General features: G+C 38.9%; 1 protein-coding gene across 4 annotated transcripts in view; it reads left to right on the forward strand.

Annotated features, from left to right (window-relative positions):
• CTNNA2 (catenin alpha 2) overlaps positions 1 to 25729 on the forward strand; it is a 1097968-nt gene that overhangs the window by 530289 nt on the left and 541950 nt on the right. The window lies entirely within an intron of this gene.

The following is a 25729-nucleotide window of genomic DNA, read 5'->3' on the forward strand; positions in this document are numbered from 1 at the left end:
TACCAAAGGGGTTTTATAAAAAGGGTCACCCAGCAAGACTTAATGAAAACTTTCAGTATCTCATAGGATTGTCATTGGTAAGTATTTCTTCCTTAAGGGATCATCTCTATTTTCAGGTCAAATGTGTTGTTCTATAGTTGTTGGATGGGATACTTAGCAATGGATCAGGTGAGGTAACCTAGTTCTGTTTTCTTAATTCTGCTGTACTTTGTATAATCTCAAGGGGAAGAATATGGTTAGGACATGCTTTCTATGGTTTCTAAACACATGTAGATTCAAGCAAATAATAGCAACAGTGATTTAGGTAAATCCTCTTTTGCCTAAAAAAATCGTCTGTATTTTAAGTGTGAAAGCTTGCTGTTTGTTCCTTAGAAAAAGGAACAATATTTTTGTTGCAAATGCTACACCTGCACATTTGCCTATAAATTTAAATTTTTGGAGATTAGTAAATTTGCTGAGGAGTAACAGAATAGATTTCCAAATCAATGTGAAAAACAACAATAATGAAAAATAAGAACTACCTTAGGTAATGAAGCAGCAAAGGGAGTAGAGGGAAGAAAATGAACTTCTTTTCCACAGAGATCATTGCTTAATCCATGTCTCTCTGAAGAACTCCTGAGGAAAATACAAAGACCATGGCAGTGTCTCACTGAAGGTCAGGCCAGGGTGCACTGGACCTTGAAATAGTGATGTGCAGAGAAGTCATATTGCTCAGGAGCATTGCCGCATCTCCAAATTCCACCCCTTGCCTCCTGCTTACACATGGAAAGACACTCTTGCCATTTTCTTTAGAAAATTGTATTTGGTTACAGTGTGTTTCCTCTAAACAAAGTTGTGTTCAACTAACTCTGTACCTAAGAAGAGAAGGTGTTTTAAGTAAGTTTGTATATCTTGATTGTAAGGGCAATAAGGATGCAAAAAAGGTAAAGAAGGGTGTTCAATTAGAATATGACCTTTAAAAGCTTAGAATCATAAAATGGTTGACTTATTCAGGACTTTAAATATCATCTCAAGTATTAACATTTCAAATGATGAAACTGTGGTTGAGATAGTTGAGGTGATTTGTCTAAAACTCTTTAACCTATGAAACATCAGTAATAGACTAGGTAATAAACACCACTACATACATTTACCGTGCATCCTCCAATATATCCCAGTCAACTGGTTGTTCAACTGACTAATTGTTTTTCTCTTGCAGCATACTTAATTAGTACAGAGGCCACAACCTGCATAAAAACAAACAGACTCTTGGAGGGAGATGACAGTAGGTTCATAAGTTGGCATGATCTAATGGTTTTCATGATAGGTGTTATGAGGGTTTTATTCCTTAGAACACATATCCTGCCCCCAGCACATGAATATGTGCATGATATAGGTATCATATGTCTCACAAGTCATCTAGGTATTAATTCAAATCATGTTGCATTCTTGTATCAAACAAGGCACCCTGTCCTGTACCATATACGACTGGCTGAGCTAATCTGTCAATTTGGAAGCGTTCACTTGATTTCAGTTCATTTGCCCCTGGAAATTGTAGATTGTGATATGTGCATTTGAAAAACTTCTATTATATGAAATTGACATAAAAGGTGGATTGAAGTCATTGTTGACTTGACTCACTGCCTGGGGATGATTTGAAGTAGTAGCAACAGTTTGCATAAAACAAGTTAACAATTTGTTCTGACCATTTAAGAAGAGTTTCCTTTCTCATAATTTGTGCTCAGGGAAACAGTCTCACTGATGTACTTATAGATGGAAGAGAGGATCTGCATAGTGTTTGATTCTGAAAACTTAATAGAGCTGAACTAAATAATGATAGGCAAACTTTGGCTATTTTTTCCTTCTTGTCCTTGTTTCTATTCTTATGGCTTTTTGCTGGGTACTTGTGTCGTGTGATAAATTAATATTTTAGGAGTATACACATCCAAGTTTTTTCAAGTGTTTTTTTCAGAGTTTACTTTGTTATCCAATATTTTACATTCAGGGTTTTGCTCTGGACTTTGACAGAATTGGGATTTGTCTTTATGGTCTGTCTTCATACTTAGAAGCAAATCATTTGTCACTTACACTTCTGTCCTTTGTTCTAGTCAACACTCCTAAGGCATCTTCAAGGTGATTTCCATCAGTGAGATATTCAAGAAATGGTCCAAAGATGTGTGTGCACATGTCTGTGAATACAGGTAGATGGTATTAAGATAATCCTATAGTCGAACAAGCCTTTCCAGCTTCCTAAGTAAATAGCGCAATTCTGTAAGATGTGTTGTTATTCCCATTTAACAGATGATGAAAACTGAGAATTCAAGTGTCTCTGTTAAGTGGTGTAATTAAGACTTAAGGCAAGTTGTTCTCGCTCCAGTTGTTCTCAGACTGGAACCCTGTGTCCAACAATACCACCTGTGGTTATCTCTGTTATGCAGCTTTTCCACCTGTAATCTGTGCATGGAAATGTCCTGCAGACCTTATTAAAATGCAGCTTCTGATTCTGACTTATGCTGGGATTCTGCACTTCTAACAAATTCCTGGCCCCTGTTGCCTGTGAGTCCACACTTCTTATAAGCCCCCTCAGTACTCATACTGCGCACACATGGAGTAGTGAAGGCTTTAGCAATCTCTGTTCACACAGTGGGTAGCATGACACATTCACTAGAATCCTATTACATTTTCCAATGTTTATTTTTTCCATGTGGTTAACAGTCTTTCCTCAGCAAATATATGTGTAGGTATGAACATATGTATCTTCATATATGCATCTTAAATCTTAAAGATTGTATCTTAAATTGTAATGGATATCAATAAACAGAAATCATTCTGTTTGCACATATTCATTTTAGAAAGTAACACAGCAGGAATATGTTTAGTTAAGTGGACCATACACTGACAAACAGTGCTTTGCAAAGCCTTGCAGCTCATGTGACTACAGTCTGCAGACATCAGGAAAATAAAAAGTGCCTATTCGCTCTTAACACTGTGTGCTATTGCTCAGTTTATGAAACCAAATTGGAGTTTGATTGGCTCTGAGGGCCCAACATAGATGACTTCCTCCTAAGTGGTTGGCTCTTAAGCTTTAAGCCTCTAGGGAGCCTTTTATTTAACTGGAATAAAACCTCCAACTGGGTTTGCATTAGCATTTGCTTTTGTCACAATTTGAGAGAGACCCTAATCCAGGAGGTCAAAACTATTTAGAAGTAGTTCTGAGAATAGTTTCAGCACATGGTTGTTACAGAGTGCATTTTACCTAGAGTAAAAATTCCAGAAACGCTGTGATTCCTTAACCCTGCAGCCAGGCTGAGCTTTGCCTGCTGTGTGCTAATGCCTTTGGCATTTTTTCTTGGCAGGAAGGATCTGGGGTGGTGAGGTTAATTGCAGAAGTGGAGTGTTATGTGCCAGGCAGGAGTAGGATAGATGCTGTGGTTTCTGGCAGACAGCCTAGTTTCTAGTCCCACATCTGCATTCCCTAGGGGGAAGGACTAGTGGGCAGGTGTAATTAACATCATGAGGAGATGTTGGAACTGGGGACCTTGCCACCCTTTGAAATGAGGAAAAGGTCTTTCCAAAAGTGGGGGCCCTGGAGCTCTGATGCAGAATACCTTTTGCAATACCTTTAGACTCGTATTACCAGGCGGGTGTGCTGGGGCTGAAGACAGAACCTGCTATCTGGCAGCGGTGCCCCTGTCTACCAGCAGGTACCATGGGTGGGATTGGGGTGGATCTCCCCGCCAGATGGTGCACCTGAGCTGTCTTAGTTTTCAGTTGCCATCTACATTGGCAGTGAGGAGCATAACGGTGAAGGGGATGAATGCTATTTTTACAAAATCTGAAGCTGAATAAAATTTTAGTTTTATTTCATAATTTACGAGCCTGGTTTTGAGTGCTTCTGACATTTCTATCACATTTCTAACATCTTAAACTTTCTCCACAGTAGCAACTTTTTTTGTGTTGAGAGCATGCGCATTCGAACTCTTCAGTTTATAGTCAACCACCCCTCCCTGATGCCCACAACTATAAATTGTGACCATCTGGCCAGTGGACCAGATTTTGACTAAAATCACATTTCATTGGGTCCACAGAGTTTATTATTGTTACCTCTGTTGCTAAAATTTTAAAAATGAACAATGTCATATGAAAAAATCTAGATTTCTAATGAATCACAAAAGCAGAAAGACTTGTCCTCATGGAGCCTGCATGGCTACAAGGCTAGGCTTTAGTGGCTGGGACTGAGGATCTTCACCCTCTTTAGACTGGGAATGCACTCTTCCATTTGTTACAATCCCAAATTCACGGGCCCAGTCCTCTGCTCTCACTGACATCCCCTACCCAGTATCTTCACTTGAGTTTGTCACCCCTGATGCAGAATACCTTTTGCAAAAACTTGAGACCATGGAAATAAGTGTTTTCACTTACTGTGCATGCAACTGGCTAATCTCAAGAAAGTTGAGTGCATTCCAGATGGGTACAAACCCAGCACATGTGTAAAACTGTTTCTGACTTCTGACCTCAACATCTCAGCTAGAAAGTTACAGGTAGAAATTGAAGTTCCCTGGAAGGAAAAGAGCTTAGAAGACAGTGTTCAGCTGTGGGTGACTGAAAATCTGTTGTTTAAACAGAGGAAGGCAGGTTTAACTGTCATAGAAGTCTTGATTGTTACTTCACCACTGGTGTGAACACCACAACCATCAGATACTCTGAATCCTCAACATGGGCTTCTGCTTTATGAACCAAGGTGGTTGCTTCATCTCTAGTCTTCACCTTCATATTCTAGCTGTCAGGAAAGAGAAAAATCAAGGGAAAGGCATGCATCTCCTTCAAAAGAGACTGGCAGAAGTCTCATACAAGAAGCCTGCCTACATCCTGTTGGCCAGAACTTAATCTCATGGGATATTTAACTGCAGAGGGAGCTAGAAAGGAGTCTTAATTCTGGATGATCCTTGTCCCAAGTAAAGATTATCAAAGAGAGAGTACATATTAGGGTGTTACTCTCAGTCTTCACAGGATTGTGCTTTGTGGTTTTCAGATTTTGCTGAGTTTCAAAGACTAACTACGGGACCACCTTCTGTCTTTAAAATGTACATTGGCTTTAAAAAGTTCCCATAAACGTTTTTACAAAGTAAATTCATATAATGAAGAAGAAGCATACAAATTGCCTGATATGAAAGACTGAAATCAAACTATGTATTCAAGATCAGACCTCACTCTGCTCCTCACCCAATAATTCCCCTATTCCAACTATTGAAAATATACCTGATTATTTCCCAGTCTGGGAGAGATGTTACAACCATCTTGTTGTGGAATAAAAATCTCATAATTTTCCATTAATTAACTTTCTGAAGTATGCCATGCAGATGTATTGTGAATGCTCTGGTTCTTTGAATAGCAAAGACATTTTAGGACCCTAAATGCTAACTAAAAGAGAAGTCTCTGAGCTTCTGAGGAGCAGATACAGGAGAGTGGTCTGGGATCTGCAGGTGATCTATGGTTTGGTGAGGACAAGGGATCACTTCCACTTTTCATCTGTGTCCTGTGTGGCCAGCCCTCTTTTTACCTTTGAGCTAAAGTTCACTAGCAGCCCGTTGATGTCCATTTTAGGGAGTACTGAAGAAGTTGGGAGGCAGTTGGTGCAACTCATGTGCTGAGTCCTGCTTTTCATTTGTCTTTTGATCCTTTTGCTGTCCCTTAGCATCTCCCAGGAGCACATACAGGAAGGGATGTACACTTGGAACTACATATCAACTCTTGAGAAAATGAAATGTGACCAAAAAGAAGAAGAAATTTGAAGAAACCTGTGGATTTGTTTCATATGTTTTGGATTTGGATTGGCTACAATACTTTTATAGCACAAGACCAAAATTGGGAAAAAAAAGAAGTTTTGTTTTTTTGTTTTTTTTTAACTACTTAGCATCACCTTGCTGTGAGAGCAGACAGAAGCTCTGGTTTTAAAGAAATAAATAAAAATAACAACACCATCTTTTATTCTAAAGATGGAGGGAAAACTGTCTAAAAAAACAAAAAAGTCTCCTTAGTTGGCCCTAGACAGACATTGATTCATCCACCTACCAAAAAAAAAAAAAAAAAAAGAAAAAGAAAAAAAGAAGGAAGAAAAAGAAAAAAAAACAAACAACCCACATGATCATGATTAAGTATGTACAGCAAGTGGTCTCCAGAAGCAGTTGTTTAATTTTTCTCCCTATTTTCCAGCATCTGTAAGTGTGACCTTGTCATTTCTAACACCAGTAGATTCTCTTGAGAGCTTTAACAGAATACCAGAACTTCTTGTCATTCTGATTTAAAATGAGTTATTTTGCTTGGTAGGGAGTGTAGCTCAGTGGTAGAATGCTGACTCGTATATGTGAGGTCCTGGGTTTGATATGCAGCACCATCCCCACCTCCCCCTGCAAAAATGTCATTTTGAGGGAAGGAGACTGAGGGCACTCCATTTTGGAATACCTGTGCAGCTCTTTTGTAGTTTCCAGAGTTTTAAAATCCTGGGAGGTTTTCATCAATCCCATTTGTGGAAGACAAAGTTGAGTGCTAGATAGTGTTCAGCTGGCTCAGGGCTGCATGGTTCATGGTGACTGGACAGAACACCTCCTCTCTGATTCAGTGCTTTCCCCAGAAAAATTCCTGCTGTATTGTTTTGATTTTTCAGTTATTTTGTCTGCCACATTGAGGTGGGAAGGAGAAAGAGCTAAAATTATTTTTGTTCTGAAGGAGTCTATATGACTGCCAACTCAGCAAGACATGTATTCCCAAGGATAAAAGCAATTTTACCTTTTAACTGCACACTAATGACCACACCGCTGCTTTGTGAAGGAATTAGGTTCTTGGGAGCTGTTTCGGCAAAAGATGCCACTTTAAGTGCCATAGATTCTTAGACTTTTACAACTGGAAGTGGCGATCTTCCAGCTTACTCCTTCATTGCACAAATGAAGGAAAAACTTTGTGGAGGACCAATGATCCAACCAGACTCCACTTGTAAACACTACACGAAGGCTGGTATTGGAGTTCTCTTTCTGCTTCATTCTAATTCACCTGCATAATGAAGTTAATGTCAGCAGCTATCCAAGAAATGCATCGAGGCAACTTTTCTTTATTTAATTATAATCATTATTGTTTTATAATTGTACCATGGGTGGACTTGACCGTATTTCCATACATGCATATGCTATTCTTTATTGTATCAGCCTTTCCTATTACCCTTCCTTGTCCTCACCTTTCTCCCCCTCCCTCTATCCTGTCCCTTCTTCTTCTCTCATAGTTCCTCTTCAACTTTCAGTTCTCATTGTTTGTTTGTTTTTTAGTTTCAATATGTAAGATAATATCCTTCTGTGTCAAGAAATGTATCAAAGGCAACTTCTCTGGCTTTCTCACTTTATGTAATACATACAAAGAATTTTTAGTTAACATCTAGTCATTTCTCTAATTGGCTTTGCTCATACAACAGTAATCTTCTTCTCTTTCTACTATTTACTCTTTTTCTTTAAAGTGATTCTACATTATGGCAATAGGGTATTTTTAAAGTATATGCTAGGAAGCACAATGACATTCCATTTAGGACAGATTCTTTCATTTAGGAATGCAGTCCAATTAGCCCATCATACTTACATTCAAGCAGGACTTTGGTTCACCCTGTATTTCCCATTATTTATGGCACATAGTCCAATTACCCTTGCCAGGTTCCCCCATGATATATTGCAGCAAGACTCCCATGACAGGCAGAGTCTATGTGCTTACCTCTCTCACCTGGAATAACAGGTGAAAAGCAGTACTGAGAATGTCCCAGGTCTTGGAACATGTCATCTGGCTCTTGTAGCCCAAACACATTGTGAATAAATAAAAGAACATCACAACTGCACCTTTATTAGGTTTTCAATCTCTGAATTTGAGCAAATGGCATTGCAGCCTCCTCCCTAAGTCACCAGCACCTTGTTTCCTTAAGGAGTGTCAGGTTTACAGGAGTCTCCTGGATTCTCTAGGCATGTCAAGGAATATTTTTGTTGCTTGGATACCAACATGCCATTAGGATGGTGGGTCCAAATCACTGATTCCATAATGATTCTGAGAGATTCAGAGCTGTTTCTTCCCATCACATGTTAGCCTATCTCTAAATAAACTTCCTAGAATCAAGATGATCATGACACCCACACAAGTTGCATCTATTCTTGTAACCATGGCAACACACTTGCTCTTCTGCCCACCCCACCCTGCTCTCAGTCACCACAGAGATGCTGGCTTAATAAAACCTGACAAACTTACACTGTGGGGATTTCTTGAATTAAGGCCAAGACCTTTTATTCTTTAATTATTTTTTTAAATGACCTTTATTTTTTTTATTAGAGTTCTGTGGCTAAACATAGTGGTTGTCATCCCGATAAATGGCCAAGATCTTTATTAAGTAACCAGAACTGAGTGTCACCATTGAACAGGCCCTGCTTGGCTTTTAGAAAAACAATTCCCATGATCAGTGTCTGCCACCTCTTCTCAGCTCACCTCACCCTTTTTAAAAATCAGTCAATCAATCATTTGATCATTTGGGAAAAGGAATAAAACTTTGGATCAGAAAATTACTGCTTTGTCTGTCTAGACCAGGATTTCTCAGCCTTGGCCAGCCCAAATGGGAGATGAGCAAGGAGCAGTCACTTCTGGGGAAGGGCATTGTGATGTGTGACTTGCAGATGGGGCAAGTTGTATCTTTGCTTTTGGGTGGGTGGCATCTTGCTCTTCACTTCCCTACATAGGTCCCCCCAACAGACTCACTGAACTTAGTTGTACCTCTGTAGGGGCAATCTTTGTGGGACAATGGAACAATACATGAATCAGGACTGAGGCTCCTACACTGAACTGGGCTCTTGCCATAGTTGCCTAAAGGCAGGCATAACTAGAGAGTCTCCTGCAAATTGTGGTTAAAATGCCAGAGGGATCTGGTAGCAATTTTGCTACTTTTAGGTTCCCAGCCCAGTGCTGACAGAGAAGGTTTGACCCCTAAGCAAAACCAGTTGCCTTAGATAATCATCTGGTATATATAAGGCAAAGCATTCAGCTGGGCACACCTGTAATCCCAGCTGTTCAGGCTGCTGAGGCAGGAGGGTTGCATGATGGAGGCCAGCCTGGGCAATTTGGTGAGACCGTCTCCAAATAAAAATAAAAGGGCATATGAATGTAGGTGCGTGGCAAATCACTTGCCTGGCATGTGTGAGAGACCCTGGGTTCAGTCCTCAGTGCTGCAAAAAATTAAAATAAAATAAAATTCAATATCTCCTATTTCTGGCTCCTCCCATTCCTACCTTTCCTAGTCAGCTCTTATCACTCTCTGCTTTTAATCCTCTGCTCCTACCATGAGAAATTATGTGTTCTTTTCTCTTTCTTATATTTCTTGCCTCTGCACTATTGCTCTTACTCCAGACCCTGTTGATGTGGAACGTTCCTCCTCTTTCCATTCCTTTTCATCCTTCAAAACATACCTTAAGTGTTTTACAATAGGACAGTGGATAAGTGAATTATGCCTTGTATTAAATACTGTAGTGTGCTGCCTGATTTGACCCTTCAGGGCCAAGACTCCCATGCCCTCCAGATCTCTAGTCACCATTCACAGCTAAGCATCTCTGCTGTAACAGTCTCCAGTTGGAGGAAGCTGCCTTGTCTAAAGTTACATCAACCTACATCCAATGACCAGTTCATGCAGGGGTACAGAAGCTTGACCCCTTTGCTGCTGTTGGGGACAATTCTGAAAGGCTTTCATAGCTGAGAACACCACATGAAATTGCCTGAGACCTCCTTTGCCACACATATCCCGGGCTCTCCCTCTGCCTAACCCTCCTCCCTGTCTTCCTGATAAGCGGCAGTTTGAGAATCCTTCCTAGCAGAGCTCTGGTGTGCAAACCTGTATTTCAGAATCTGCTTTCCAGGTGCCACTAAGACATGGGAGATCTAGGATGCTATGATACATATATTCATTTAAATTAGGTATTAGAGAATTTTTAATGCCATAGGCATATGCTCTGATTAATGAAGTAGATACAAATGTAAGACAAAATTATGTATATATTTTGTTCCTGATTATGTAATAATACACATGATAAAAAGAGAATGAGAGCAAAAGAGAAAGAAATGTATCTTCTTGGGAGGAATTCCTGAAATAGAAGTGTCTCTGAAATTTTGTTTCAGTTTTGTTTTCAACATTTTACAATGAGCAAACAATTATTAGAAAACCTCATTTTGTCATTTCAGAGTACAATGAGATAATGCTACTAATCAGCACCCCAGAATACAAAATACAAAAAATTAAAAGTCTAGTTAACTCATCCCTGGAGGACAAAAGAATAGCCTCAGCTTCCATGGGCCTTCTTTGTTCTATGTTCTTGGTCATCCTGGCCCCTCCCCAAGCCCATGGACTTGATTACTTCCTTTTTCTGTACAACTATGTCCTTCTGTGTATTTTTCACTGTACTGAACTAAATGGTACTGTGAATTTTAATTTTTTCTTTTGTTTTATAGTGAGAGTTCCATGAGGGTGCAAGATTGTATCCCCCAGGCCTTAGATGTGGCCTCTATTCTATAAATACTCTGTGAATTTTACTGAATGAATGAATGAGTGGATGAATGAATGCATCAATGAAGTAGCTTCTGGAAGGGAGACTTGAAATTTCAAGAATTTGATTGGCATAGGGACAAACTGTTTAAAGTGAGAAATGTAATGTAGAGAGAAGCTGCAATAAAAATCCCAATTAATGTTTCTGACTGCTTCAGAATGAGCATATAAATAATATGAGAGGCACTCAGTTGGCCTGCACTTCACTGCTGTGTGGTTTTCAAAGAAACTTTGGAAGAGGCTGACATTGCCACTGTGGTTTTGAGGATTTCAAGATAAGCATCAGTTTGGTTTCAGGAGAAATGAACAATGATGAATGTTGTCTTCAGTTTCACAATGCTCTTTTTTACTCTTCTCATTCTCAAAAAAAAAGAAAAAATCTTGTGTTCCTTCTCGAATATCTTATTTTCAAATTTTCCAAGTCAAATCATAGAAAATTACACATGAAACTTTCTAGAAGTAACCTTATTTTCTGCCCCTTCCATTTTCTCCTACAATTGCTAAAAAATAGTCTTTTATTTTATTGAAGTAAAATTGAATTGCCAAAATTTTTACCCCTTTAACCAATTTAAAGTGTTAAATTCAGTTAATGTTACCTTTTCGCCCTTGTTCAGGTTCTCTCTTGCAGTGACAATTAGCCAGTTTTTGCAGAGGTTTTTAACAGGTTCTGTTGAGCTGACATTGCAATAATGCCCCTGGGTAACACATTTATTTTGTTAAGAACATTGAAATAACTGAAATTGAAATAACTGAAAGACCTAAATCCCCTTTTCTTGTATTCCATGCCACTTAGGGAATAAGGAATCACATCTGTCAGTGATACACATAAGAATCTTCTTAGATGGACCCCTGCTTATTCAGTTTTTCATTACTTCCTCTCCCCTTAAGCACTGTGAGTTTAAGTCATGCTCAAATATTTTCACTTTTTCATGTGAACCACATTCCCTCATGCCTTTGTATTGCTTCCTTTCTCCGTGTGGAAGATAAGAGCAAATCCTTCCTTAGGACAAAGTCCAGCCTTTATGATGACTGTGAAGCTGTCTCCTCTCCTCTTCCCGTTCCCCTTCCCTTCCTTTGTCCTGCCTTCCCTTCACCTACTCTTTCCCCTTCTTCCTTATTTCTTTCTTTTTTGCCTTCTTTTTTAGGTACTCCTCATGCCTCCCGTTCCATATTTTCCATACTGACCTTCAGTTCCATCATTATTTCCTAATCAGATTGTGAATCCTTTGAGCTTAGGGACTGTTTTTATATCTCCATTGTTCAACATCTTGAAATATGGTAGAGACACAAAAATATTTGTTGAATGCAAAAAAAAAAAAAAAAGGAGTCATAATATTTAGGAATCTCTGGCAGATTAAGGATGGAAAACTTCTTAATTATTATTATTATTATTATTAATTTGTATGGAGTTTACTTTGGGCACCCTTAAAGTAGGTATCTACAGTTGGAACTATACCTGATGAACAGCATTTTCCTTGAAGATGTCAGATGACTAGGAAGATGGAATGCATACTGTGGAAATTTTCTGAAGCTCCTTAGAGAAAGATACAAGCTATTAATTAGATACATATCATGGCATTGTGTATCTTGCAGGATTGATAAATCTAAACATTATTCCAGCCTGTCTAGGCTTGTTTCTCTTGTGCTTCAACACTGAATTTATATATGTAACACCTGCTATTTCCATCCCAGGATAATAGACTATTTAGCATTTTATCATTTCAAAAGTATAGGAATTCACAGTCTCACCTCCTATTCCATATGGATCTCTTCTGAGGGCTCCCTTCCATCCCATCAAGATCATTCTGCAGTCTAGGCTACACTATCAAGGCTGTGGGCTATCAAACTAGCATAAAAATGGCAAATAAAATAAGGAGAAAAGACATTCGGTTTATTGGAAACAAAGTAATAATGAAAAATATGGGGCTAGGGAAAGAAGAGGCAGGAGGAGAGGGAAAACCTAACAAAATATAATTTTGTTGATATACAAATTCTTTATTGCCCCATTCTAAGTGAATACATGCACATTGAACCCAGTAAAATATGAAGACTGGGTTATCAAATGTTCACATGCAGAGTATTCGTCTGGGAACATGTTTAAAAGGATGGATTCTTGTCCATTACAATAGTTGGTGATTTAGTTTCTCTAGGGTAGATCCTAGGAATTTACCATTTAACAAGACCCCAGATAATTCTATTAGAGGTGGTCTGAAGATGGACACACTTTGAGAAACACTACAGAACCATCTTTTAGCTTATGTTAATTAGTATTTTTGACTAAAACAGTAATCAGATATTAGCTTATGTTTCACTGTGGGTTGTCAGTTGTGCTGCATTCAGCTGGTTGGTTGTCATGAAGCTCATAGCTGGTAGCCTAGCTGGGACTGGATGCTAAGAGTTGTCTTAGTCACATGACTCTGGTTGGCAGGCTGTCAAAGACACCATGTTTGTTTACCATGAGTTTCCCACAACAGGCTAGTTTGAACTTTTTCATAGAAGTAGAAAATAGAATGGTGTTGCCACCAAGTCAGGGGACAGGGTCTGCCGAGGGGTTGACCAAAGGACACAAGGTTTCAATTACACAGGAGGAATAAATTCAAGAAGTCTATAGTACAATATGGTGACTATAGTTAATAACAATGTACCATAGTCTTTAAAATAGCTAAGAGGGTAGATTTTAAGCATTGTCACCACAAAAAAAAAAAAAAAAAAAAAAAAAAAAAAAAATTGTGAAGTTAAAGGGATGTTAATTAAGCTAGCCATTCCAGAGTGTATGCATGTTTCAAAACATCATGCTATACCCCATCAATATATGCCATTTTGTTTGTCAATTAAAAATAACAATGCCCAAATAATCTTGAAATTATTCTAGTTTGATTTGCTTTATCTCTCTTAAAACTTCTTTATGAAATTGCAAATGTAAAAACACAATATTGTCCTTTAAGAACAATTGATCTTGCTTCCTTATCAACTTGATAGATTAATTCCTTGCTGCTAAAAAAATTAAAAAATTAAAAATAAAATTAAATATATATAATATAATCCATATAATTAAATTAATTTCAAATTTAAAAAAAATTTTAATAAAACTTACAGAAAAGAAAATATGCATGGAATATGATGCAGGAAGCTAGTCCAAAAAGAGATTGCATCTTTCATCTTGCTATCTAGGGTCACTGCTCTGGGGAAAGGCTACTATTGCTATGTTTATAAGCTAGTCAAGCCTATGGAGGTGTCTATGCTTCTAGGACCCAAGGCCTCTTGTGAAAAGCAAGTATAAACATTCCATCCACATGAGCAAAATCATCTGGGAGGTGGACATCATCTGGCCTTGAGATGAAGGGAGGCCTAGCTGGCATCTTCTCTGCATGTTCATGAGGGACCTTAAGCCACAGCTACTCAGCAAAGCTGCTCCTTGATTCTGATCTATAGAAATTGAGAGAGAGAGATTTGTTGTTGCTCCAAGCAGGGTGATTCCTTATGCAGTGGGAGATAACAGATATACGTGTTTTCTTATAAAGAAGGAGAGAAAGTATGGAAGGAGAGAGGCAGAAGAAGGACCCAGCAGGCAGAGACTGAGGATTATCAAAGAGCAACCTTACTGTATTGCTTGTAGCCACAGTCCTGCAGGCCATTTTCCAGAAGAGAAGCAGCAGAATTGAGAGTGCCAAGTGCTTTGAAGTGCCTAAAGAGCCTGCAGGGAATGGCACTAGGTAACCAGGAGGTCGTGCTTTTCCTCTTTATCATCTTGGCCATTAACTAGAGTGAAGCTCTTTGTGGAAAACATGCAAATTGCTGAAAATGGAGTTGAACTTCCTCCATCTCTCTTTAACTGGAAATATAATTGCAGCTCCTTGCACATTGCTATGATTTTTTAAATCCTGTCACGCTTTGTTGGCTCACTGCTTTTCATCTTACTGTTTATTAAAATAGTCCAAGTTCTCTTTGATGCTGAAAACCCAAGTATGTGATTGGAGGCCATTGCCAAATTACAATGCATTTTTTTTTTTTTTGATACTGAGGTTTTGACTATTCCTTTTTAACAATTTTTGAAAATTTGGCAGTTGGGGAGTGGAAAGGAAGGAAGGAAGGGAGGGAGGGAGGGAGGGAAGAAGGGAGGAAAGAAGGAAGGAAGGAAGGAAGGAAGGAAGGAAGGAAGGAAGGAAGGAAGGAAGGAAGGAAGGAAGGAAGGAGTAAGAAACAGTGAACTGGTGGCCAATTGGAATTCTTTCTTGGACGCAGGAACCTACAAGTTAAAAAAAATTTTTTTTTTTTCTTTCAGTACTGGGAATTGAACCCAGGGGCAACCATTGAGTTACATCATAAGCTTTTTTCAAATTTTGAGACCATGGTCTTGTTAAGTCTCACAGTTATTCTTATAGTACCACCACAAACATTTCTTACATTCCTCTATGACATTTAATTCCTATACCCTTGATTAGAAGCAGGTAGAATGAGCTGTTGATCTATGGACCATATATGAAGATATATGTTATATATTCTAGAGAGAGAGAGAGAGAGAGAGAGAGTGAGAGAGACAGAGAGAAAGAGAGAGATTGATTTACTATAGGAATTTGCAATTGGTTCACACAGTTATGGAGGCTGAAGAGTTCCATGTTAGACCTGAGAACAGAAGTGGGAGGGGGACCAGAGCTGGGGGTAGAATAAAACAGGAACTAGAAGTTCCAATATCCAAGGACAGGAAAAGACGCATGTCCTAACGGAGAGAAAGAGGGAAAGACTGGGGGAGGGAGAGAGGGAGAAAGAGAGAGGGGAGGGAGAGTGAATTTGTTTCTTTTCCTTCATCCATATTTCTGTTCTCCTTGGATACTGAATGGATTGGATGCTTCTCTCATGTCTTCCCACAATGGTGAGGGCAGATCTCCTTTACTCAGTCTACTCATTCAAATGCTAATCTATTCCAGAAACACTCTCACAGACACATCCAGAAAAAATGTTTTGCCAGTTATCTGGGAATCTTTTCAGCCATTCAAGTTGACACACAAAATTAACCATCAAAAGTCCACCTCTTGTCAATTTGACATGCATATACATCTCTTTCCTTAAAGCATGATTGATTTTTGATCTCCACATAAAAATAGTAGAACATCTTTATTTCACCTAGCATAACACAGTTTTCTGTATACAGCCAATATGCACTCATTCTCCAAAAGAGGAGGTAAAGTCAATGAGTATTTACCTGTGTCCTGATACTACGTAATTTAAATAGTATGATGTAAAATAACAATATTTAAACACTGATATGAAGTATTTTATATACCTGCATATATTAAATTTTGTATTATATGACATGATAAAGGAGAGAAAACTCAGATATTTGCTTAGAATATGTATGCACACAGGCACACACATGCATGGGAATTCATATTGAAATAAGGGAGAAAAACAGTGGCAGTCCTCATTTCTAGCTGTTCACACCTGTATTTAAGTTGACCTTCTTCTTCTATGCATCCCTGTTCCTTCAGCAAGCATCTCAGCTATCACGGCTTTTTACCTGGTTGGGTAACCAAAACTTATTCCTGAAGGGTCTGGACCATTTGTAGCCTTGTCTGGATTTGGTTTTTGTGGTTTCCCAAGGACCTTACTTGCAAGGAATGGCAATACCAAGAGATACCCTAAGGGATCTCATGTCTTTCAGACATATTCTTCTTTACCCCATTTTTGATTTGTTGTTCAATATCCTCTTGGTAGTCCAGGCAGATCACTCCAGCCAGTACCATAATTCTCTTCTTTCCCTGTAAGTTCATAGATATGTTTAACCCTTTGGAGGAGTAGAAGAGATAATTCTAATTTGATCTGGTTTTGCAATGAGGCAGATTGGTGTTCCACTCTTTCTTGAAAGGTAATTTTGCATTTGAATCTACTCTGCAACCAGTGGGATGATGATCAGACAGAAAATTTCCATGGATAATTTCCATAAATGTCTTATATAATGGTAACAGAGTGTATTAGGTCATTAGTGACAGCTATAGTGAATTACCGAATTCCTGCAAAGTCGGTCAAGTAAAACAATATAAACTTATTCTTTCACATTTTTGAACTCCAGAAGTCCAAAATCAGCTCACTGGGCCAAAATGAAGACATGAACAGGTCTATGCTCCCTCTGAAGTCTCTAGGGGAAAAATCTATGCCTTGCTTCTTTTAGCTTCTGATGACTTCCTGCATTCAGAGGCCATATAACTCCATCTCTATGTGTATGGCCATATTGCCTTCTCTTTTTCTGTTTGTCTGTGTGAAATATCTCTGTTTCTTTCTTTTATAAAATTACACATAATTACATTTTGTGCCCTTCCAGATAATCCAAGATAAGCTCCCTGTCTCAAGAATCATGTCTGCAAAGACCTTTTACCAAATCAGGTGATATTTACATGTTGAAGGAATTAGGATCTGATGGTTGGCAGCCTACCCCAAGAAAATTCACATCACTTTAATCTAGGCTCTGAGTATTTCTCTATCACACTTCTTTATTTTCCTTATTGGTACTATATTTTACTTGTGAGTGTATCATAGGAAAGAAAAATGACCCCCATCTTCTTTGAAAAGCTAGAGGACAAAACACATTACATGGAGAATTGTAGCAAGGAAGGAAGGAGAGATGGCAAATAAAGTTCTGTCAAAACATACCCCCTTCATTCTGTGCGGTGAATTGTAGAATTCCGTTCTGTTGAATGTCTTCCTTTGAAAGCTTCTCTAAGTTTTTACTTTGAAATATGGATTTAGTTACACATTTAGAAATTGCCATCTCACATGTTGCAATCAAGACCTTGTCTGTCATCATTGCCCACTACAAAGTTTTATTAACCCTGGAGTGAATTTACTGCTCCACTCCCGCTGTGGGCTCTCTGACATGGTGCGCAAAGCTGAGATGAAAACCACTTGATATATGGTTGGAGGGTAATAGACTTCTCTCACCCAGACTGATAAGTCATCACAGGCCCTTACATTCAATAAATCTGAGCAGGGCCCCAGCTTGCATGTGGTGTGGGGGAGGGACAGCTGGAGTGAGAGGAAGATCGATTGTTTTCTGAAATGCTGTTCATTCTTGTAGGTACTATTGGTAACAGACAGGAACATTGTCAGGAGTAGGGGATGGTTGCTGAAGTGACTGCACTCTTGGTCTCAAAGATGGTACTATGTGTGGTCTCTACTGCAGAGATAACATAGAAGCTTTCTTGGATTTGGGGAAGTTTGCAAATGAAAATAATGATCTTTTTAACCACTGAAGAGTTACTGGGGGGGGGAGGGGAGAAGGAGAGATAAATACACACACACACACACACACACACACACACACACACACACAGATTAAGGTAAGGGGAGAAAGAACTCTGGCAAGGGAATCTTACACATTAGTAGATTTTGACCCTTTTCAGAGTCATGCAGTGCATCTTAGCTGGAGTCTTCAGATGGACATTGAGAGCTTCACATACTCTAAATTAGAGAAACTAGAGGTTAAAAACCAATATATTACCTTAGACTAGTATCTCAGGGTCTCTCTAATCTAGTGCCATTTACTTCACTTAGCCTACTTTTTATTCCTCTGGTGTTTTTCCAGTCAAATTGGGCTACTCAGATTCCATAAGAATTCCTCTATTTGTTCCTTTGCACAGATCACATTTCTCCTCTAAAATGCCACCTCCCCACTGCCCCACACCTCCAACACACCCCTCACCAAGAGTTCCTCATCCTGCTCGAGCTCTACCATGTTCCTGGGTAGCCCAGTCCTGGGTGCTCACTCTCCCCCATGATCCTATAGCAATTTCATTTTTGAAAAGTCTCTTCTTAGATGCCCAGCTGCTTTGTCTTACTTATGCTTTTCATATTTTGCACAAGATTACTTGGCTTTGCAATTTAATGTCCTTTTCTCCTATCATGTCTGTCAAAAACTACATACTTACCATAAATAAGTAATAACTAACCCCAACCCCATTTCCCTCTTTGGAAGTTGATAAATCCACCCACAATGATGATCTTATTAGGCACTTGCCCTCTTATCATCCTCCATTCTGATACCAGGCACAATGCTGAACCCACCTCTTCCAACTAAGATGGCCCAATGTATGTGATCAAAGAATTATTGTGGGCATGAAAGTGGGGAAAAACAGACAAGAGATGGTAGAGAGAGGTAATCTAGCAGAAAACAGGTAAAGGCCAATGAGGAGCCCATGATGGTAGGGTCAGAAAAATACTTCCAAGAATAACACATGGGTTCAATTGAAAATTATTGTTTACACTGCTGAAAGCAAACACCTTTTAATGCATCAAACATTCAGTTTAGTATATTTCACACATATTGTAGGAGTGTAGTTTTGTATGGAAATTGAGGAGAGGAACTGATTTTCATATTTGAATCAATTGAAGTAAAGCATAATGGGGTCTTCCATAGGGTTAGTGCCTTGGCTTCTACAAAGGTAAAAATAAATTATAAACACTGAACATATTTGGAGACATGTGGCTTTGTGCCATGGTAATATAGCCAATCTTCTGAGGAGAGGAGATCCTGTGGCATTGTAAGGAGTTCAAAGGATTTGAGAGCTAATCAAAGAAAAAGATATGGCCACAAGGTGGTAGTAGCAGCCACAAGCCTTCCTGGACACTTGGACAAGTTTGCATGGGGAGTAGGGCTGTCCTAATAGCAGGGTCTGTCTAGAGGTAAAGGTGATCATTGCACCTGGGAAGGAGAAGTGGGTAAGGAACTCCTGAGGAAGGCAGAGATAAGAGCTTATGTGTACCTAGGTGATGTCTCAGAGCAGTGAAGTAGAGGTCTCTAGGTCAGAACTCTAAGAGGACCAAAAGTGGCTTAGGGTTTTAGTGGCTCAGAATTTAACTGTAGCTACAGATATTGGTTGCAGACTGGTGAGGTGTGAAAAGCAAGCAGTCTCTAATTGGCTAAACATTTATGTATTTAGGCTCTAAACAATTGGATCTGTAAAAATTTGAGTTTAGCACCAGCACGCTTTTGAGCTAATGAGTCTCAGCCTGCAGTGAAGAAGTACAAAACCTTCAAAACCTTGGGGCCAATGCACAGAGGCCATCTTCAGTTTATTTATGTAACAGAAATCTCATACACACACACACACGTATGCACACAGAATTGGTGTCATAGTATATGTATTGTTTTATAATGCATTAATATATAAAAATCCTTCAGAAACATTATTTTGAGTGACAGTACATTGTTTCATTATGAGCTTTCCCTGTGATTTACTCATCCTCTAAGTTTTCCTACAGATGGTCTTAAGTTTCTGGTATTGACCTGCAGATATGTAACAATGGGCCCAGGGCTTTTCCCTTTAAACCTACGTTTGATTCTTTTACTGCTGAGCCAATGGTTTAGCTGGGGAATTAGCAAATGATTTTTGAAAATGATGTTAGAAAAAGCAAGATTTAATTCAGTTTTTAAAAATTTATTTGCACATTTATTTATTTAGTATTTATTTAGCAATATGATTACTGGCCTAAGCTTGCAGGTATGCTTTACTTGAAAACCAACTGTTCTCATCCTGTAAACACATTATGCAAAACACACTCCATCATATTGAGTCCCTGAAGAATCCTAGTTTTGAGGTAAAGAATATTCCCTATCTGGTCACATGTTTCCCAACTGCAACAAATCATCATGACATAAAACGTTTAGACAGATAGTAGTTTTATTAGGAATGAATTTTCCCCATTTTGAAAGATGTAAATAAAAATTCTATTTAAAATCTGGATGTTTGTTTGCAAAAGAGAGTGGATGTGCTAGAGAAGGTGGCAAAATGACAGTGCGTCTCTCGCTCTGTGCATGTGTGGGTTGAGGCAGATGAGCCTGTGAATGTCAAGATGTGCTATAAGAACAAACTCAGGTCACACAGCCTAACTTCTATAGTCTTGATGCAGTTGTAGTTTCCAGACAGTTTTCTCAGGTCTCTTATCTCTCTATCACTTTTGTTTGTTAGATGCTGCTTGAACCTCAGGGGGAAGAAAAAAAATGTGATGACGTTTATTGAGTCATCTCTGATAGATAATTTACAAGACTTGTATCTCTACATAATTTAATGAAAGCCCCAAAATAGATCTGCAAATAATTTGTCTTCATGTTCAGATGAAGTTGGGGAGGTATATTTAACAGGGATAATCTGTAAAAGATCCTGGAGGTGATGTTTGAGCCCTGGGAGGAGTGGGGAGTATGGATGCTCCAGGTACAGGGGAGAGCAGAAAAGTGGACATGGCTCACATGCAGAAAGGTTTTGGGTTTGTCCTAAATTTTGTTTAGTGTAAAGGAAGTCTATAAAGTAGGAGGGTGGCATGAATCAATTATGCTTCAGAACAGCCCTGCTGCGTTGTGATGGTGTATTGATTGCAGAGTTCAAGGAGCAGAGAGACAAGTTAGGGACCCACTGGAGTCATCCTTGTGGTGGTAGGAGGGAGGGGGTGGGGCATTAGGCCTGGCCTCCTCTGACTCTTCGTAAAATCCAACAAGCATTTTCCAGCTCCACCTGGTGCTGCTTTTCTTCTTTGTTTTGTTTTGTCTTTGCTTTGTGTGTGTGTTTGTTCCATTTTGCCAAGGGCATTTGGTGCTCAGCCCTTATCCCCTATGCTCTGAGAAGCATGTCTGGTTCTCCACACTTCTCCCCTCCCTTTTATCTCCTCCTAAAGATAGGCTAGCAGAATGACATGGTTTCTTTTTAGGTTTTATAGGAAGCATGATTCCTATTTGATTTCTTCTCTGAAAGGACCGCTGCCCTGGGCCATTTCCTCATTGATGTGAAGGAACTAGACTTCCGCCCTGCCTTTTAAGAGCATTTACGATAGTGTGTGTGTGTGTGTGTGTGTGTGTGTGTGTGTGTAGTCTTTCAATTTGGCTAATATTTACTGAGTGTCTGCAACTCTGAGATGCTGGGAGTTGACTAGCTGGCTTGATGGATCGTCCCCTATTCCCTGGTCCTCACCCCCTGTCAGACAATTATTGTTCTCCTGGGCAAAGGCCTGTGGGGATTCTCTGAAATAAAAATGGAAGTCTCTGTCCTCACTTGACATAATCTTGAAGGGAAGGAAACATGGCTATATGGTAAGACAAAATGGAAAGGCAATATAAAAGAGGTAGGAGGAGGCAGGCGGATTGTTTTATGTGCAGGAGCGAGCTCACCCAGGGGACAGTGAGTGCACGAGTATGACTATTTCACACAGAGAAAAATTTCCCTAAATACCACATGATCACCTACTGTGGGATGGAAATTGTTCTGTCCTGGGACTAGCAAGATGAGAGAGAACACACCCTACCTGTGGGCACTCCAAAGGCAGGTTAGTCTATACAGTGGGGTCAACCTTTTCAATTTAAGTTATTATTGCTTTATTTTCTAGTCTTTGAGAAGATCATGTACTTTGTAGATTCAGGTGTTGATTAAAATAGTAGTAACTTTAGGAAAGCCTTGTTTATTAATGGGCCTCTAATAAAAGTTTAAAAATTCCCCTGCTACAGGTTAGCTTGAAGATTCAGGTGTGGAGTACTGTGTACCCAGTCTCCCTCTAGGCCTGCTCTCTGATGTGTGAGATATAGCAACATCTTTAAAGGGTGACTGAAACAACCTGAACTTAAACATTATTTTGAGAAGGAAAAGACAAAATCATTAAGACAATCTTTAAACAGGAAGATGAAGTTGGAGGACTTACTCTACCTGACTTTAAGACTTGCAAGGAAGTTGGAGTAGTCAAGAGAGTGTGGAATGGGTAAAAGGAGAGATAAGCAGATCAATGGAAGAGATTAGAGAACCAAGAAACAGATCCATGCATACATGAGCAATTTTCAACCATAATGCCTTCACTTTTCAATATGGAAACAACCTTGGCCAGTACTTCACTCCATGTACTAAAAATCAATTCCTGATGGGTTAAACACCTGCAGCTAGAACTACAGAGTTAGGAGAAGAAAAATGGGAGAATACCTTAGTAGAAGAAAGATGGGAGAATAGATTTGTGACCTCAAGGTGGGTAAAGATTTCTTAGTGATAACCCAGAATTATAAAGGGTGTTTGAGACTTCTTCATTTGACAAGAACTTACATTGAAGACCTGCAGATGCATCTTTCATTTGGATTCTTTGATTTACCCTTGATCTTTTCTGTACATAGCAAATTAAACTCATGTGCATAGCCCCAAGTGAACTTTGTTTTAAAAGCAAAAACTAAATTTCAACATTAAAGAAAAACCAGACACAAAGCTCCATGTATTTCTAAAGTCTAGTCTCTTAGTTTATATCAAGCCGTATTATAATTAAAATCTCTAAAATCAGGACATTGCAGTCTAGCTGTGATATAAACTGTCAGAAAGAAACCACTCACAGGCACACACACCCTCCCACTATAGAAAAAGAAAGAAACGCCTGCCGTGTTGCAGATACATGGGACATATTTTATATGTGTGGGACCAGTTATAGCAATGCTGTTAGAGGAGGGAGGCAATAAAAACAGTACATTAATATTTTAAATGTTGGTAAAAAAGCGTGGCTGGGTGAGAAGCAAATGCTTAAAGAACTTCCCCTTAATAAAAATGACATTCTCGGTTATATGACCCACAGCAAATCGGCTTCAGCTGCGGTTTTTATTTAGCAATTTGTGTTTGGTGTTTTCGCTTGAAGATGCTCCCCTATTCCGTTTTATGGCATCCTTTACATAAATTTTGAGGAGGATTGGGGTGTAAAACTGTCAATTCCCAGCAGCTCATAAACTAATGAATTTAAATTTTAAATGGGGGATTTAAAAACATGTGGGGGCTGTTTTCATTATCTGATGGTATGTATCTCCAACAGCGAGTAGCAAACCATTAACACTGGGGATGTCTCCCTTCAGAAACATGTGATTAAAAAAAAAAAAAAAAAAAAAAAAAAAAACCCTCTCACTCATTCCCCTCCCTCCCTTTCTGATCCTCAATCTGTCCATTTCCTGTAAAAGCTCAAATTCCATTGAATTTCACCTTTGCAAAAGGCTTGATATAAGTTGGTTTAAATATTTATTTAAACCAGAGAAATTTTATTCACCCTCTTAAATCTTTCTCACTTCCCTTTATTCTTTATTGTCACTTAGTTCTGTTCTCTTTTCTCCATTCAAGCTACTATTCCCCTAAACAGTCTCTCTCTCTCTCTCTCTCTCTCTCTCTCTCTCTCTCTCATATCTTTGAAAACCAGCAACATAGTTGAGTAACCAGTACAGCAACACTTTTACCAGCTAAGGAAATGAATAATATCAAGCCTACATTTGAAGAATTATTTAGGCCCTTGGCTCAGGAACAAAAGTACGAAAACCACCAACCCATTAAAACCTGTCAATCTGATGGTCAGAGAAATACATTGCCTCTTTTTTTCCCTGTCTCTTGCACTACCTGCTTTCATGTTCCTATTCCTGTTGCAGCAACTAAGGATGCAAGAAACAGAGAATATGAAGTGTCCTTTTACTGTGTCTTCATTTCCTTTGAATCTGGGTGATTGTATTGACATGTGGTTTCTGAAAGACCTGAGTGTGGAAATTTAGGAATTTCTCTTCAGGGTTCCAATAAATGGTTGGACTGAATGTTTGGCATACAATCAAACCAAATGTAACTGCTCTTTGAGTTATGGGTCTCATTACTGGACAGATGAGATGGTAGCTATTTAGCTTTAGATTAAGTTTGAGAATTTAAAAATTCAAAATTAGTAGATGTATTTCACTTTCTTAAATGCTATATTCTATTCCCAAACAGGAAGAAAGAATTACAGATTAAAAATGCCTTTCTTAGGTGACCAGAATATGGTCTGTCCACCAGGTTCAAATTGGTCTCTTGACTTCTTGGTATGCTATGGTTTTAAAGAAATTGTGTCACCTGGGAGATGACTGAATGACCTAACCAATAGCCTAGTTGGGTCATTTTTAGCACAGGATGTGAAACACTCCAACAGACCATGATTTCTTGCTCTCAGAAGCTAATGTCCCATGTTCTAAAATTCATTACGTTGTAATTATTATTGGGTTATTTCTACCTTACGGAAAAGAAGAGGGTTGTGGTAGCTTCTCTAGTTTGGAAAGTGTTTAAATTATTCCATTACTGAAGACATATCAAATTTTTGTCATGGTCCTCCTTCTGATCTCATGTAGAAAACACATTTGGAGCACTGCCTTTCAAAACATAGTTTTTGCCTTGACTTGCTGTGCTTCATTAGGATTCGTAGGTCAAAAATGTAAAGCAGTTGATGGCATTTTATTTAACAGATACCCTAAAGTTCTACCTGTATCAAACTGTCTTGTCTTGTGTATTTATTTGCCTTTAGGAATTTCAAAATCATTTGCATTCACACCAGTTTTGAACTTTCCAAATGAAAATGAATATGAACTAAGACATTGGTTAGTGGATCATTCCTTCAACCTTTGAAATTCTATTAACTATTGGGTGGGTTGTTTGGGTGTTACACTAGCATGCTGAGAACAGGACCATTGAAGTTTTTATAGTTACCTGCAGGGATCAGGACCAGACAGGAGATGAGAGTTGGAAATTCCAAGTATCCATCCTTAGTTTAAATAGATTGACCGATTATCTGGGGAGCCATTGACTGGGGGTACAAGGTCAGAGACGCAAGAAAGAAGGAAGGATCCTTGTATTCTTTCAAACTTTTTCAGTGAGATGTTCTTGCGGAGTCATTTTTGGAAACTCTGTCAGAGTCACCAGGCTTGCTAGAATACTCTTACTTCCATATATGTATAATTCAATGTAGTATCGTTAGTATCATTAAGGGAAATTGCTGCTTCTCACTTCCTATGTATTACCAGTCCTCTTAACCAAAACCTGCACTGTATTTTTTCACTGTGGGCAAAAGGCAATATGTTTATGAATTTTTAATATTCCTGTCAAGATCTTACAAGACGAAATAACTTTGCAAGGTATGTAGGGATGCTAGCAGTAGGTTGGAAAGTGGATCATAATCTCAAAATAGTAAATGCTAGCTCAGTGGCTTTCCCACAGAGAGGCAATGTGTCTTTGTGAGGCAGGAGAGCATTTGTAGAAGAGGATTTATTTGCAACTCTCCACTGGTTCCCATCCTTTGCACCAACCTAATCTCCTGGGCTCTCCTTGAATCACGTTCTGTAAACACCTCCTCAGGTAGATCCACATTACCAAGGAC

The sequence above is a fragment of the Sciurus vulgaris genome, assembly GCF_902686455.1.
Source record: "Sciurus vulgaris genome assembly, chromosome: 14".
Lineage (NCBI taxonomy): Eukaryota > Metazoa > Chordata > Mammalia > Rodentia > Sciuridae > Sciurus > Sciurus vulgaris.